Consider the following 14,084-nt stretch of genomic DNA (forward strand, 5'->3'; position numbering starts at 1 on the left):
AAAGAAGACGATAATACACACGCAGAAGGGGTGAGGCAGGGGCATCAGGCTGGATTTTAAAAAGTGCAAAGTAAATGTCACAGAAAGCCACTTGTAGCCTTTTTCTTCTCTCTGTCACTGCTCAGGCAGGCTGTAAGAGCCAGGCTTTGCTCTCCTTTTTACCTAGGCAGCGCTCAGCCCCTGCGAGTGCCCCTCACAAAGCATTCTGGAGGAGCTGCACAATACTCAGCACGCAGGAGGGAACTCATCTGCAGCATCCATGGCACAAAACTCATTACCCTGCATCTGCATTCTGGGATTCAAAATCCCTGTGCGTGGAGTTCAGGGGCTCCACGGCTGCATGTGCCCTACCCGCACGTAACCACCTTACAAATGCTCTGAACACACAAGAGAAAAGCTGAGAGAAAGGTCCGCACAGTGACAGCAAGAAAGAAAAGTCTATCCCCACCTCTACGGGTATTTCCACCAATTTAGCAAACAAATATTTACCCCGCTTTACCACGCGCGTGCAGAAGTCACACAGACACCGTGCGCTTCGGCTCCTTTCTTCCCGCAGGCACGCTGCTCCCACTTGCTCCCATTTTTAGCACCGAGACGTGGGCCAGCCTTGCGATTTCTGCCAGCTCGAGGAACCCCCACGCCAAATAAAAGCGCGGCTGAAAGGGCCCCCTCCGTGCCTCCCTCCGTGCCTCCCTCGGCCTGCAGCGGCCGAGTTGCGCCGTAATTTGCCTCTTGTTGTGCGCTTAGCGGGCTGCAGGCTGAGCGCACATGCCGGCATCTGGGGCTTTGGATAGCTGAGATGGCTTGGATGCCATTCCGGTGAGAGGCCGGCCGTCTTTGTGTCCGGCTCGGTCCTCCCCCACGCTCCCTCCCCAAGCCCCACGTGCCAGGCAGGAATGTTAAGCCGCGCGCTGCGGATGAGACAGAGCCGGGGAGCGCGCAGCGGCACTTTCACCTAGATTAGGGAAAGCGACTGGTCCACAACGGCCTTTTTTGCTTACCCTGCTTCTCTTCATCCAAATTTTACCCCAAATCCTGCCTTAGCTGCCTTTCTTCTCCGTGTGCCAAATCCCGTTCTGCTTTGTCCTCTGCCACCTGTTCTGCTCTCTGCACAAACCTTGCTGGGTGCGACGTAGATCTGGCTTCAACGTGTTTAGTAAAATGAATGCAACAGGTCAGGGACACAGAGAGCAAGGCAGCACTCACTCACTACCTGTGTGTTCCAAAAAACCACATCGAGCCTCTCATCAGACCGTAAAGATGCCCCTTCCTGCTGCAGCACTGGCTGTGGGGCACAGCAGGGGCACAAGCTCCCTTACCGCTCCCCGGGACGTGCTGGGACCACGAACTGCTCCGCTTCTCTTTGCCTACAAAGTTCACTGTAAGAAATCCCCCAAATTTTTAGAGAAGATTTAACTGCAAGACAAAGGACAGGAGAGCTGCTACTGATAAAAGGAGGATCTAAAAGACTCTACACACACAGTTTATGTATACCAATAGGTGTACAGTTTTGCAGGTGAAACCTATTTACTGCTGTAGGGTTCAGAGGACAAAGCCCCGTTTCAGGCTTTGTATGGAACCACACCAGAGATGGTCCCAGCCACAAAGAACAGCACTTGTGCCCCTACAACACCGCTCACAAGAGATTTCTGTGGCAAGGTGCCCCAGGAAGCCCCTGGGAGCGTTTCAGCACAGCTCGGATCCGTGGCGAGGCTGCTGCTCATCGCCCTGACGCCTGACGGGGTGTCTCAGTGACAGCATCGTGGTGGGATCCCCCAGAGGGGACAGGACCTCAGCAGAGGCACTTGTCTTGACCGCAGGGTAAATCCTGGCCTCCCTGCTCAGTTCCCAGGCAGGGAACTACCACTCCTTACCCCTCTCTGGTTTACCAACAGGGTCACTAAGGGAAGGTGCAGGTTACTGGAAGACTCTGCACAGACAGGACCGTGCTGGGGTAACACTGCAGGGAGATGAGTCCCCTGGTCACAACCATGCTGCCTCTTTGATTTGGAGTAACCCTTGCATGAGAAGAGCTGGGGGATCAGTACCAGGGCAGTCTCACTTGCAGAGGGGCTGATGGCTGTGGCTGCTGCTGGTCTGGAGTGCCAATGTGGGTGCTCTTTGGGAAAAGGCACCTGGATGTCCCCCGGTGTTGCCAACTCACCAGGACACAGAAACACCTACAAAGTTGAGGGGATTTCCCTGCGTGCTGTTTCAACCTGTTTAAAGGCAGATACTGACACAGTAGAAGAGGATTTTTGCCATGTTCAAAGGGGGTGGCTTGGGATCAGCAATGAACTTTCCTAACACCTCCGGCAGTGCTAAGTCTTCACCTCTCTGCTCTGCTTTGGCACAGTGGACTTTGGCTCTCCCAGGCTACACGATAGCTGTGCTCCTGCACTAAGTGAAGCTGCTCCCGCCTTCTCTCCAGCCAGCTATCACAGAAGTAGCCAGGAACAACATTTAGGCATTTAGGACTGGGGAATTGCCCCTGTGCCTAATGCAAAAAAAAAAAAAAAAAAAAAAAAAAATCAGTAGCTGGAGAAACCGATACAGAGAAGTAAGCACACACAGCCTCCCCATCCCCACAGCCTAGTGATCTTTCCACACTCAAGGCTTTTTTTTTTTTTTTATAGCTTTAGAAACACATGAAGAAAGCAAGAGACAACACAGACTCCGTAAGCTCCACTGCAAGCAGAGCTGTCCCAAAGTGCCACCTCCAAGCACTCCCATAGGGATCCAGGTAGACTCAGACCTCACAACCGGCGGCTCCGAGCAGCAGGAGGGTAAGCAGCCTGGGTGTTCCCCCTCACACAGGGAGAAAACCCAGCTTGCCAGCATGCATAACTTCGGGGTTTATTTCAGAGACAAAGAAACGTTAATTAGTGCCTGCATGGGCTCCAGGGTTGTTGTTTGGGAGTAAGAAGGAAATGCAATGGAGTTTCTTCCTGGGCCTCTTAAAAAACCGTAATTACTGAGCTCTGTGTGGAACGATGGGCTCGCTAAGACATTGAAAACTAATCAGGCAGTCTATAAATAACACCATTAATCAAGCCCGGTGGGGAACACAAGCAGTGAGGATCCCTCTGCTAGGGAAGCACATGCAGTGCCAGGTGCTTTGCCACAGAGGATGCAGTGGTGCCTCCAGCAAGAGCCTGGCTGCTGAACAAGGGGCAGGGAAAACGCCCGAGGCCAGCGTCAGGACTGCAGCCGCCGAGGGGCAGAGCTCCCCAGAACAGGACCCACAAACCCAGCACCTTTCCTCCACTCACCACTTTCTGCCCCACATTCAACCAAGCGACGCAGCTCTTCAACCCAGATTTCCTAAGATTTCCTAAGGTATTCCCAAATCATTTTCTAAGGCAGCTCAGCCCTGCCATCAGGAGCACACTCATCTCTAGAAAGAGACTGCTTCAGCGGTGACACGAGAGCAGCCACCTCGCTGCAAAGACATCCAGAGCCTACCTTGTGTCTTGACTGTTGCTACTCACCCCTTTTCCTTCGAGCATCCCTTCTCCAAAAGCCTGCGCTGGCAGCAGGACGGCGTGGAGTGCCCCTTCCCTGCAAGGGTGCCCAGCCCACTGGGATTGTCCTTAAGGCTGCATTTTATTTCGGGATGTTGCAAAGCGCCTCACAACTGCATAGCTAAAAAGTCTCCCGGCAAGGAGTGGCCCGCAGCTGTTCTTTGTGTTATCGTGTTGTTTCTAAAGCTCGCAAGCAGGAGACAGGAAAGCTAGCAGTCTATTTAAGTCTCCTTTACCTCCCACCTGAGGCTGGCAGCTGCCTCTGAAATCTTTCCTTTTCTAAAAAATTCTTGTTTAATTACGAATTGTTATTTATACTCACTGCTTCAATAGTGCCCATGGTATTTAATACCACGCATGTTAATGACTGGCTGTACAGAGGCACTCTGCTCAGCTTTTCCCTCATCTAAAAATATGGCCGGGTAGGTGTTTTTTTTCCTATGTTCGACCAACAGCAGATGAATTCACTGCTACAGACTTCAGCCTTTTTTTAAGAAATGCCTACAGTCAGCTGCAGTCCAACGTTACAGGCCACAGGTTTCGTTGTGTCAGGGCGCAGCCACCGCTGTGCTAGCCCGGAGCTGCAGCCAGCAGGAGAAGCAGGCAGTGCCACGCCAGCCAGGCAGCATCTCCCCTGCCCTTCCTGAACTAAGTATCTGCAAAACGTTTCCCTATTTTTCAGCACCTTTTCAAAGCCCTACAAGAAAGTAGAGGTAGCCTTATTTCACGTGGCTCGTTCATTGACTCCCTACAAGACTGGTTTGGCTCTTTCTGCCATCTGACATCTCATGCCCTTCCCAAGCTGTCATGACCCTGTAGAACTTATTCTATATTTTAGGGAGCTGCTCTGCTTTTGACCATAACCAACTGTGACCTCCTCTGGCCGCCCTATCTGCCTCCTGCACTGACCTCCCATTACCTGCATACCTCAAATATTTCCTACCATCTATCTTAACCTTTCAGGCTCTTGGCTTTTCTCTCTCACCTTTCTCAATTTTCCTTATCATTTCCTAAACCAATGCCCCATCGATAAGTGCGGGTGTGTGCCTCTGCCCAGCAGAGCCCCCAGCAACAGTTGTCTGGACCTGCGGACCAATTTCAGCCGGGCTTTGCAGAGATAATAGTCTCAGAGATTTAAGCTCCAGGTATCATAAAATAGTTGGTTGAGTAACGGGAGTGGCATAAATCATTGCTCTCACCAATGAAACGCTGCAGTGTAAGCTCAGCTCTCTGGCTACAACTCCTGAAGGGGAGAGATTTGACACAGGGAAGGCACACAAAACCAAGCTTCTGAAGCCTTCCTGCTGATAGCTTGCTTTCCAGCACATTAGCCTTACGTTTCTTCTGTCAGCACTAGCATCCTGTACACTGCTTTTCTGCTTAGCTGTCTGTGATTCCAGGTATGGGTCTAGGACAGGGCTGAGATCATCCATAAACAGCACCTGGAACTATATTTAAAACTTATTTATGTGTTTTCTTTTTAAAACTCTTCATAATAGCTATTTTTCTAATGGTTCAACCTCTTGGAGTCATGGTGACTTATATTTTCAACTAATGCCAAATTTCCTGCCATGGCAATAAAAGACCTAAGCCCTACAGGTTCCAATCCACAAACGATAGGTTTAGTCTTTTTTAATGTCTCCTTATTTCTAAGCCAAGTGTTATTCCTAGAAGAGAGGACGGAGCTCAAATTCTGGTTTTTGTTTTTGTTTTTTAATCATTTGGGATCAACAGGAGAGTTTATAACCTGTATCTGAATTAAAAGCTTTCCTAGAAATCTAATTCACCTGCTGATGCTCCTGAAATCGAGATTAAAGCAAGGAACTCCTCTTCCAGGTTCTACAGTAATTGTTAGGTGTTACCTAATACTTTTTCCCTTTGTCTACAAGGAGAACATACAAGGCAACCCTCCTCCACTACAGAAGCAGCCGACAGCACAGCACAAACACAGAAACGAGGAGAAGCAGCAACAACGCAGGACTCGGCTCCGACAGCCCTGCGAGGAGGGAGGTGAAGGGGTTAAGACCACGGTTTTATCCCGATAGCGTTACATTATGTCACAGGGCGTCCTGAGGTCCCCAGCTCAGCCAAGTGAGGTAAGGACAGTTCGGCAGCTTCACCTCTAGCTATCCTCATCCTGCAGGCTGCGGGCGAGCTCTCGGCAGCTGAGGAGCTGGAATCACGTCTCCTTGCAAACGAAAACACCGCCTCCATGGCAGTTCCCCATCTCTTGGCAAACAGAAAGCCCTTCTGCCTTCTCCACGCTGTTAAAGAGCGGGTTCCCCCGGGTAGTGCTGCAGGATGGGAGGGAGACTGCGCTCATTGCGGGCTCCAACCTTTCTCTCTCCGGTGGGCACGCTGTTTTGCGGATCCTCCTGCTCAGCCTGAAGCGAGAAGACCAGATTGCTTACGTATTTCTTATTTTGTTACCTCCTGTGGCTGGTCCAGAAATAGCCCATAATCCACATATCCGTCACGCTTACAGAATCTCCTTTAGCTGAAGTGGAAGCGTCCCTGTGTGGCAGAGCACAAAGGCCCAGGTCCTCCCCTGGACAGGGCACGCGTGGCTCTTAGCTGCAGGGAGCTGCAGCATCTGCACAGGTTTGTGAGCCTGCACTCAGGGGACCTGGGAGACAGACAAAGCCATCGCCAGCTGGAAATGCGTGGACAAAACATTTTTTTCCATCAAAAAAAATCTTGCCTGTGGAAGTGAATTTTTTCCTCGAAGAGCAGGCAGTTTGGGCTGAAGCTTTTACTGGGAAAAGTCCTTCAGGCCCTGGGTGAGCTTTCTAACCTGCAAGTCAGAGCACTCACCTGAGATGGAGGACCTGGAGACCCAGCTTCATATCCAGAGTCTAACAAGGTAGAGAAGGAATTGAAGGCTGTTTCACGGGCACCTCAAAATGCACCAGGCTCTGCCTGGGGAAACCCTTGGAAGGACTCAGTTGCATCTTAACACAGAGCAAGGCAGGTCTGAAATCGCAGGACTGCTTACTGAGCATGTAAATCTTGGGACCAAATGATATATTTGTCCCAGAGAGTTCTGCAGCAGTATCTACGTCCCAAGCAGAAACAGTAATGTCCACCCCTTGGATTTCGATGGGTCTGTAAAGCTCACAGAAAAAAATACACGACCCAAAACCACAGAGTTGCTGGCTGCTGCTTCTGAGATACAAATTAATACAAATATTTTTTCTATGCATCGCAGGGACATCCGTGCTGATTATCTGTTAAGATGGGATTAGTAGAGCTGATCCTCATGCCGTAAGCCAATCACCAAAAGGAAAAAGAAGGAATTTTCCAGGAACAGTGGAGAGCAGAGGCGGCTTGTGCTTCTCTAGATGCACGACCACTACTCAAGACAAGCTAAAGGGCTAAGAAATCACTGAGCTGTCATGGGGTGGGAAATTTTACATGAATACATTTCATATTTGAGCGCTCACCATTTTCAATCTAATAGCTCCTATGCAATAATTCTGAGTACACAGTGTGTCAGGCCAAGGGCTGAGAACTCACTCGGAATGAAATCAGACTTAGAGCTTTCCTTCCAGGAGGGCTCATCACTTAACTGCAACTTAACCAACTTCCAATTAAAGGCAGAGAATGAGCACTGACCTCCAGGTCCAGAGTGGAAAAATCTGGAGAACAGAGACTGGATTTTGTCTGTATAATACCATCTATTTCTACTTATCCAATGCTTTTCTGGCTTTCCCTTTTCTCTGAGATTGGATGGGTTTTGTTTGACCTGACCTCAATCCCACAATCTGGCCACGCTGTGTTTGCACAGACCCACACAAACACACACAAATAAACTGCTTCTGCACTGTACCTGTTTGCAAGCAGAGATCTGAAAGGAGTATTCACATTCATTCGGGTTCCTCACTTAATTTGGTATTGGCCAAGGCACCTTTGAGAAAATGAACTCCCTCTTTGTCTGTGAGAGAGCCCTAATCCTCGTTTTGCCCTGGAGGATTACTGCGTACTTAGAAAGGCACTCACATGCACATTTTTGGTCTGTGCCAGCTGCATTTGGGTCCACAATATGCAGCGTTCACTTTGGTCTTTAGGTTTGATAATAGGCATTCCTTGCACCCAGACCCCAGCGATTGCCACCCTTTTAAAGACACCCTAAATTGAGGCTTTCTGAAATGTGGGCCTTCCCCTGCTTCGCATGAGTAGCTCTCCCTCAGACAGCATGTGTGAACTGAGTGTGCAGGCAGGCAGCTGGGCACGCCGCCCTGAAGCCCGGAGTCTTTTCTTGTGCTGCTGAGCTGGTGGCCGGAGCGCATGGTTCCCTGCGTGGCCCTGCCAAAAAGACCTGAGCCCTAGCTGGAAGGAAAAACCTGAAGGGCTGGAAAGAAAAGAAAAAAAAAAAGAGTTTTTATCCCTAGTTATTTCCTGGCTTTTTGTAATAGAAGTTCGTGGTTATACTGAGGTATAGCTTGCTGTTTGTGTTGTGGTACCACCCAGAAAGCCAGTCCAGGCACTGGAGCCCCCCACGCCTCGGTGTACACATGCATATATAATAAAAGGCAACTCCTTCTTACCCAAGAGCTTGCAGTTAAAATAACCCAAACATTCTGGTGATCAGATGCACATTTCCAGGTTCTGGTTTCCACGCACTTTAATTCCAACATCTCTCACTCTCCATCGGAACCAAACTAATGCCAGGAGAGCATCATGGTGCTCTAGGGCAAACTGGGGCACAAGACCATGTCCATACAACTGACGTCTGGCACAGCAGTGGCAGGCCCGGCACCGGTACGTGCCCAGTGCTGCAGCACCTTTACATCCTGCTGGTGTTGCCGCACGGACAAAGTGCTCTCTGTGCAGCTTTGACCCAAATCTTTCCAGGATTGTAGCTTAATTCTGTAAAGTAGCATTTCAGGATGTAGTTCAATGGAAGTATAGGACTCTGGTCTTCTCTGGTGTAAGCGAGTGCTGACTTGAGCAGCACTCTGCCAGCTCAGGGGAGACCTCCCCTTCTCAGGAAGTGAGAAATGAGAGCTTACAACTGCCTCGGTCTGCCAAATAGCATCACAATGGCATCCACAAAAAGCGGACAGCAATCTGCTCTGCACCCCAGCTCTCCCCACAAGTGAAATGCTTTCCTGCACCTTGCACTCACCAAGTTTTAACCACCTTAGAAAACAGGCCTACCCACTTACTCTGTCAAAACAGAAGCAAAATTACAGAGAAATGACATTTTCATTCAATTCTACCCCTGGGACTCTCACAAGCATCCACAGCCTTGCTCTTGACCATTATGAACCACTCACGAGATTTTTGGAGACAGCAAGCCACACTGGCCTCTGGACAAGGTGTGGGATTTGCTTGGGGAAGCAGAGCTTCAACCCTCTTCACAAGGACCAGGATTCATTTAGGAAAAACCTTTTGGACCTGGCCATAACAGATTGGGATCAGCTCTCTCCAGGTGCAGCAGCACTCAGACCTGTTAGTCAGGGGTACCTCAAGTGAGAACGATGTACTGCAGAACGCAGGGAGAAGGTCAGGGACACATCTGTCTGTTTTAGGACCATGACCACTGCACACAGGTAAAACAATGAAGTTATCTGCGCATGACCTGGGATATTCTGATGCTGAATCATGTTGATCAGAAGTCATTTAATATAAATTAAAACTTTTAACTGTTCTTACACAATACAAAGCAAAGTACAAGCTAGTTGTAAAGGACAAGTGTAAATGAAAAAAAAAAAGTTGCAGTTCCTACAAAGAAAGGTAGCTATGAGAGGGAAGCGAGAGCCGTACTCATATACTGTAAGAACCTGTTTCCATTTTAGGGTTATAAAATTCAACCCATTCCACGGGAAAAGACAAGCCTCCATGCTGAAGAAGTGATGTTCACAGCGAGAGATTCACTACCCAGAAAAAGCTTTTCCAGAATTACTTTTTTACGCTCACCCTTCAGAACAGTGATATTTGCCGGATACAGAAGGGCTGTCCTTGGGAGGGGTGGGCATGTCAGGCAGGATGTGTCCCACCTGGGATCCAGCTGTGGGATAGACCTGAGACCTGAAAGGCAGGACCAGCTCCCACTGGGAACCGTTTCCACCAGCATAGGAGCTGGGGCCAGACTCGATCTGCTGGTGCAGTGGTTTGCGTGAGTGTTTCCTAATACGTCGAAGGCAAAACAAACTAGGTCAGTTCAGACCAGCAATTTAAATGGTTTTAAGCTAAAGATTAAGGGAGTGCTTACACGAAGTGTTCCAATGGCAGATGGATGAAATCTCTGGCACTGATGAGCAAGCAACGGCATTAATCTCTTCCACCAGCACAGCTGGATCTCTCTTCCTGGCCCGAATACACACGCACTCCAAGGAACCTGTCTTTTTACCCTGGCAGCTGTCCTTTGAAAATATGGGCATTACTGAAATGCTAGAATGGTAGCTGAGGTGCTTTTTGAAAAACTGGTCTCAGTGGTTGGTACCAAGCAAGGCGACAATCTGGGCATCTGTTCAGAGGGACAAAAGAAAGCCTCATATTCACGCTTGTCATAGGCACGGTGGATGTTCAGCATCAAGAACCAACTCAAGTCTACAGCTGAGTTTTCTCTCTGCCCTCTAACCTGTCTGCTTTGCAGTGTTTTCTGGTGTGCCAGACTTTAATTGCAGTAACTGGAGGGGTGGAGTGAGTTTTAAAGAGCTAAATCACCTTCATGGGTGTAGCAATGTTTAATCCCCATAATAGGAACTACTTCTTATTGAACTACTTCTCCATCCCACTCACACAACTCTTCTTAGACAAATTACTGAATCCCTTACTCAACACAGTGTGCATTTACTTCCTCAGGATTTCAGCAGGAGATTTGCCTGAGTGAGAAATGAGCAGAGATTGAGTGAGGAGATAAGGATTTGGCCAGCTGCTTTACGAAACACAGAACCTCTGCATTACCTGGAGCATGACTCCGCACAGAATTCAGAGACCTGCAGTTCTCAGGGACTGAAGCACAGAAAAGCAAAGAGAAAAATCCTCATATTACAGAATCCAGCTGTGCTGGTTACTTGTCCATCCATCCCCGAGACAAGAAATGTTGTTGGTTCACTGTACCTGCTCTGTACCAAGGTAACTGGGCAGGTTCAGTGAAAAACTGGCCCAGGGAGGGCACAAAAATACCCTGGCAACAGCAGGAAGGACTTGAGGTTTTCAGATACATACAGAGTCCAAAGAATAACCACCGAATATACAAGAGCCTGTTGAAGGCAGCTGAGTTGCAATCTGGCTGATCATCTCCTTGCATTTTTCTTTTTAAAGAATACACACTTAAATCATTTTTAGCATCTGCCCGTCCTGCAGGGATGTGAGCTATGTGACAACAGTCTGGATCAGGATGAGGACTGCAGCCAGAGGGGAGGAACCCTTCATCTCCCTCGCCCGGCGTATGCCCCAGTGCATCCCTACTGTGCTCACACGAACCACCTCGAAGGAGGAACCGGCTTTCCCTCCCCAGCAGTGACGGAGGCCCCCTGCACCTGCAGCTCCTAAAACAAAGGCAAAGGCTTTTAACGGGACTTTCATAACAAGCCACTTAAGATGCATTTTAAAAAATCCACCTGAAACCACTGCATGTGAAACAGCACAGAATGCTTTTCCTTAAAGTGGCTCTAAATGCATTAAAAAGCCATGGCAGAGGATGGCCACCCTTTGCAATGCCAACTGGCAGACTGATTTGAGCTCCTCAGGCTACAGACCGTGATCTGATGCACCCCTCCAGAGCTAAATAGAAAAAGGCCATTTACATGCCCCAGTTAACAAAAAATCTATCAAAATTATTATTTGCCAGTGTAAACATCAGCACCATCTCAAAGGAAGTCACATCTTTGCTAGGGACATGCACTGATCCGTAGTCTCAGTCTGGAAATCTTTGTTCTTCATGTCAATACGAAAAAGGGGAGCAACGTATAACCCTAATCACAGCCTCTCCTCATGCAGAGGACATGCTGTGATCATCCTCATTAAAAAAAAAAAAATCCCTCCAAAATTAAGTCTGGGTGGAGCCAGTCCCAAACACAGAGCGGCTTTTGAGTGAGAAGTGGCAAACTCTTTCACAGGTCGAACAGCAAAAACAAATCCTCTTAAGCAGCCATCAGTGTCAATATTTATTCCTCACAAGTCAGGGACAAGTAGCCTAATAAATGGTGTCAGACAGAGCTTGGTGAGATGGAAGAGGAAGGGGACAGGCTTGGGGAAAGGGCATGACACATTAATCAGCATCACCCCTGCAAAACCCTTGACAGAAACAAGGTAGTAAACTCATTAGCCACTTAGAAACTAAGCTCCTTTTGTACTTCATAGAGTGATAGCTGCCAGGTTCCAGCCTGACAGTTTGCCATCCTCCACAACAAAGCTACCGGGCCCCATAAAATGTTTACTTTTCAATCTACCTCTCAACACACACCTCTCTGGTCTGGAGACACTTTGCTGGCTTTTCTGCTCCCTTTCCTGATGCACGGCAGCATTGTACTGAGGTCTGGACTCCAATGCATTAAGCGCTCAAACCAGCATGGAGTAAGGGAGCTCCCGGGCCAAAGCCATCTGCATGGGAAGACAGACAAATAAAACTATGATTTCAAAAGGCAAAATCCTTAGCCACGAGAGCCACTTCAAATATTGCAGCTTCTCCTTCTCCCTGTGGATCATTCCTGCCCCTGGGTGGTGGTATACACCATCCTGTCGGGCGTGTTAGCAGCACCACGTGTGCAGCCACAAACCAGAGTAGGGAACCAGCCCGTCTTAACTTCACCCAGGTGACTCCGGGTGATGCCTGAAGATGTCTGTATCAGAGCCCAGAAAAGGACCCAGCTTTCATCCGCATTGTCCTCACAAGAAGGAGTTCATGTTGGGTGAAAACACAATGCCGGTGCCAGGTATTTTGACTGATGTAGCTCAGTGAAGCTGTGTGTATTTATGCTTGCCCCTCACTTGAGAAACGTAAGCCACAGGCAAGATTTTGGTTTTGTTAGCATGATATTGCTTAGGTCTTCTTTTAGCAATGTATTTTCTTGTTTCTTGTTAATGCTTGCTACCATGCTCTTCATTCTCTGTGTTTGGGACCTAATAATCTGCTCGAAACAGCCAGGACCAGCACACACCCTTAACACACACTTTGGAGTACAAAGTGTTGGGAAATCCACTTATGACCAGCTTGTGAGCTGTGTAACTACATGGTTCCTTCCTCCCTGCCCAGCTGGGATAATGCTATGAAGACAAATGGTTTGATCTTTCCATCGGGGCTGTAGCATAGTTTTTAGAGTGATGCCTTACAGCACAGATTAGATCCCATCTATCCAGGGAAATGTAAACTTTCTCAGCACGACTGGGATGTAGCCATGTTGCACCGGGGGCCCTGTACCCATTATAACTGTGCTGTGCACGGGCCATCAGTTATCATCACGTACTTTACTTAAATTAGCCTGAAATGGAGTCTGTCTCCAGCCTGGAGCCTGTTTGTAACTGCAAAGGAATCTGCGCCCTCCATAGCACACGAGACAGGATCAGGTCACTGCTGGAGAGCACTTGGCCGGCTATTTTTGTTGTCTGGCTGAATACTTTTCTTTGACGCCCGCTTCAAGTTGCTGAAAGAACAGTATAGATGCGTGTTTCTTTTTTTTTTAAAGGGATACACCGATAATCCATAGGAACTGTGTCCTTTTAACTTCAGGACATTTCTCAAATCTTTGCCCTTGTTGCCAGGATGCTGAAGGCATTTTGAAGTCACAACATGATGAAATCTAATCAGGGTGAAGTGGGCTGGTTTCATTTGCATCAGATTCCTCTTTCAAAGGCATAAATTTGCCCTTCTGATCCTCCTCCCTACCACTAGAACAGAGCTAATGCAGCAGCTACTGCTACATCAGAAAAACTCACACCCCTCTTCCCATCAAGAACAACTGATGATTGAAATTCTTCATGTTTCTTTAAACCCAAAGGAGAGCACTGCTAATTCAAGCACTGGTGCAACGAGAACATAAAGGATTGGAGAAGTGGCTCTCATCTGAATACAGGCAAGCATGCATCACATCATGGTTAGCCAAGCTTTTCACTCAAACTCGGTAACAATCCTTCTAAATCATGGCTTTCAGACACAATGTCTTATGTGTCCCTCCTTTCCGCTTGGGTATCACACAGCTTTAGATATTTCTGTTCTCTTGCCACTTTGGGCTCTTTGGACAGAATCGTCTTTTCAACACAGCACTTGCCAAGAGAAAGGAAATGCTTGCAAAGATGTGCATGCAAATTGATCGTACACAACCTTCTCAGCACGGACAACCCCAGGGAACATCCCTGTTGCATCCACGAGACGGGTGGCAGTGGTGACAGGGGAAGGGGCACACTGGTGGTGACTGCCACTGTCAGAACGAGGGATGCCGCCAGCCTGGAGGCTGACAAACAGGGTGGCTGGGACAGCAGGGGTCTGTGAAATCCTGCTTTTGGAGGGGAGTCGGGTCTTGCCTAAGACTGGTAAAAGCATCAGGGAAACGCTGTCATTGTCCTTCCCCTGGATTACAGGAGTTCAGCCGAGCTCCAGGTAATTGTTCATTC

At 48.6% G+C, this 14,084-nt stretch overlaps 1 protein-coding gene across 9 annotated transcripts in view; it reads right to left on the minus strand.

The window, feature by feature from the left end:
- The window catches only part of SHROOM3 (shroom family member 3), a 154,614-nt gene that overhangs the window by 31,866 nt on the left and 108,664 nt on the right, over nucleotides 1–14,084 (minus strand). The window contains exon 1 of one of the 9 annotated variants that reach the window (XM_013193710.3): nucleotides 3,492–3,592. The exons of 6 other annotated variants lie outside the window; for them this stretch is intronic. The gene's annotated coding sequence lies outside the window, so the exon portion shown is untranslated. Of the gene's footprint in view, nucleotides 1–489; nucleotides 879–3,491; nucleotides 3,593–14,084 lie in introns of those variants that run through there. 2 more of the 9 variants (XM_013193707.3, XM_013193708.3) reach the window with 2 other exon arrangements.

The sequence above is a fragment of the Anser cygnoides genome, chromosome 4 (assembly GCF_040182565.1).
Source record: "Anser cygnoides isolate HZ-2024a breed goose chromosome 4, Taihu_goose_T2T_genome, whole genome shotgun sequence".
Classification (NCBI taxonomy): Eukaryota; Metazoa; Chordata; class Aves; order Anseriformes; family Anatidae; genus Anser; species Anser cygnoides.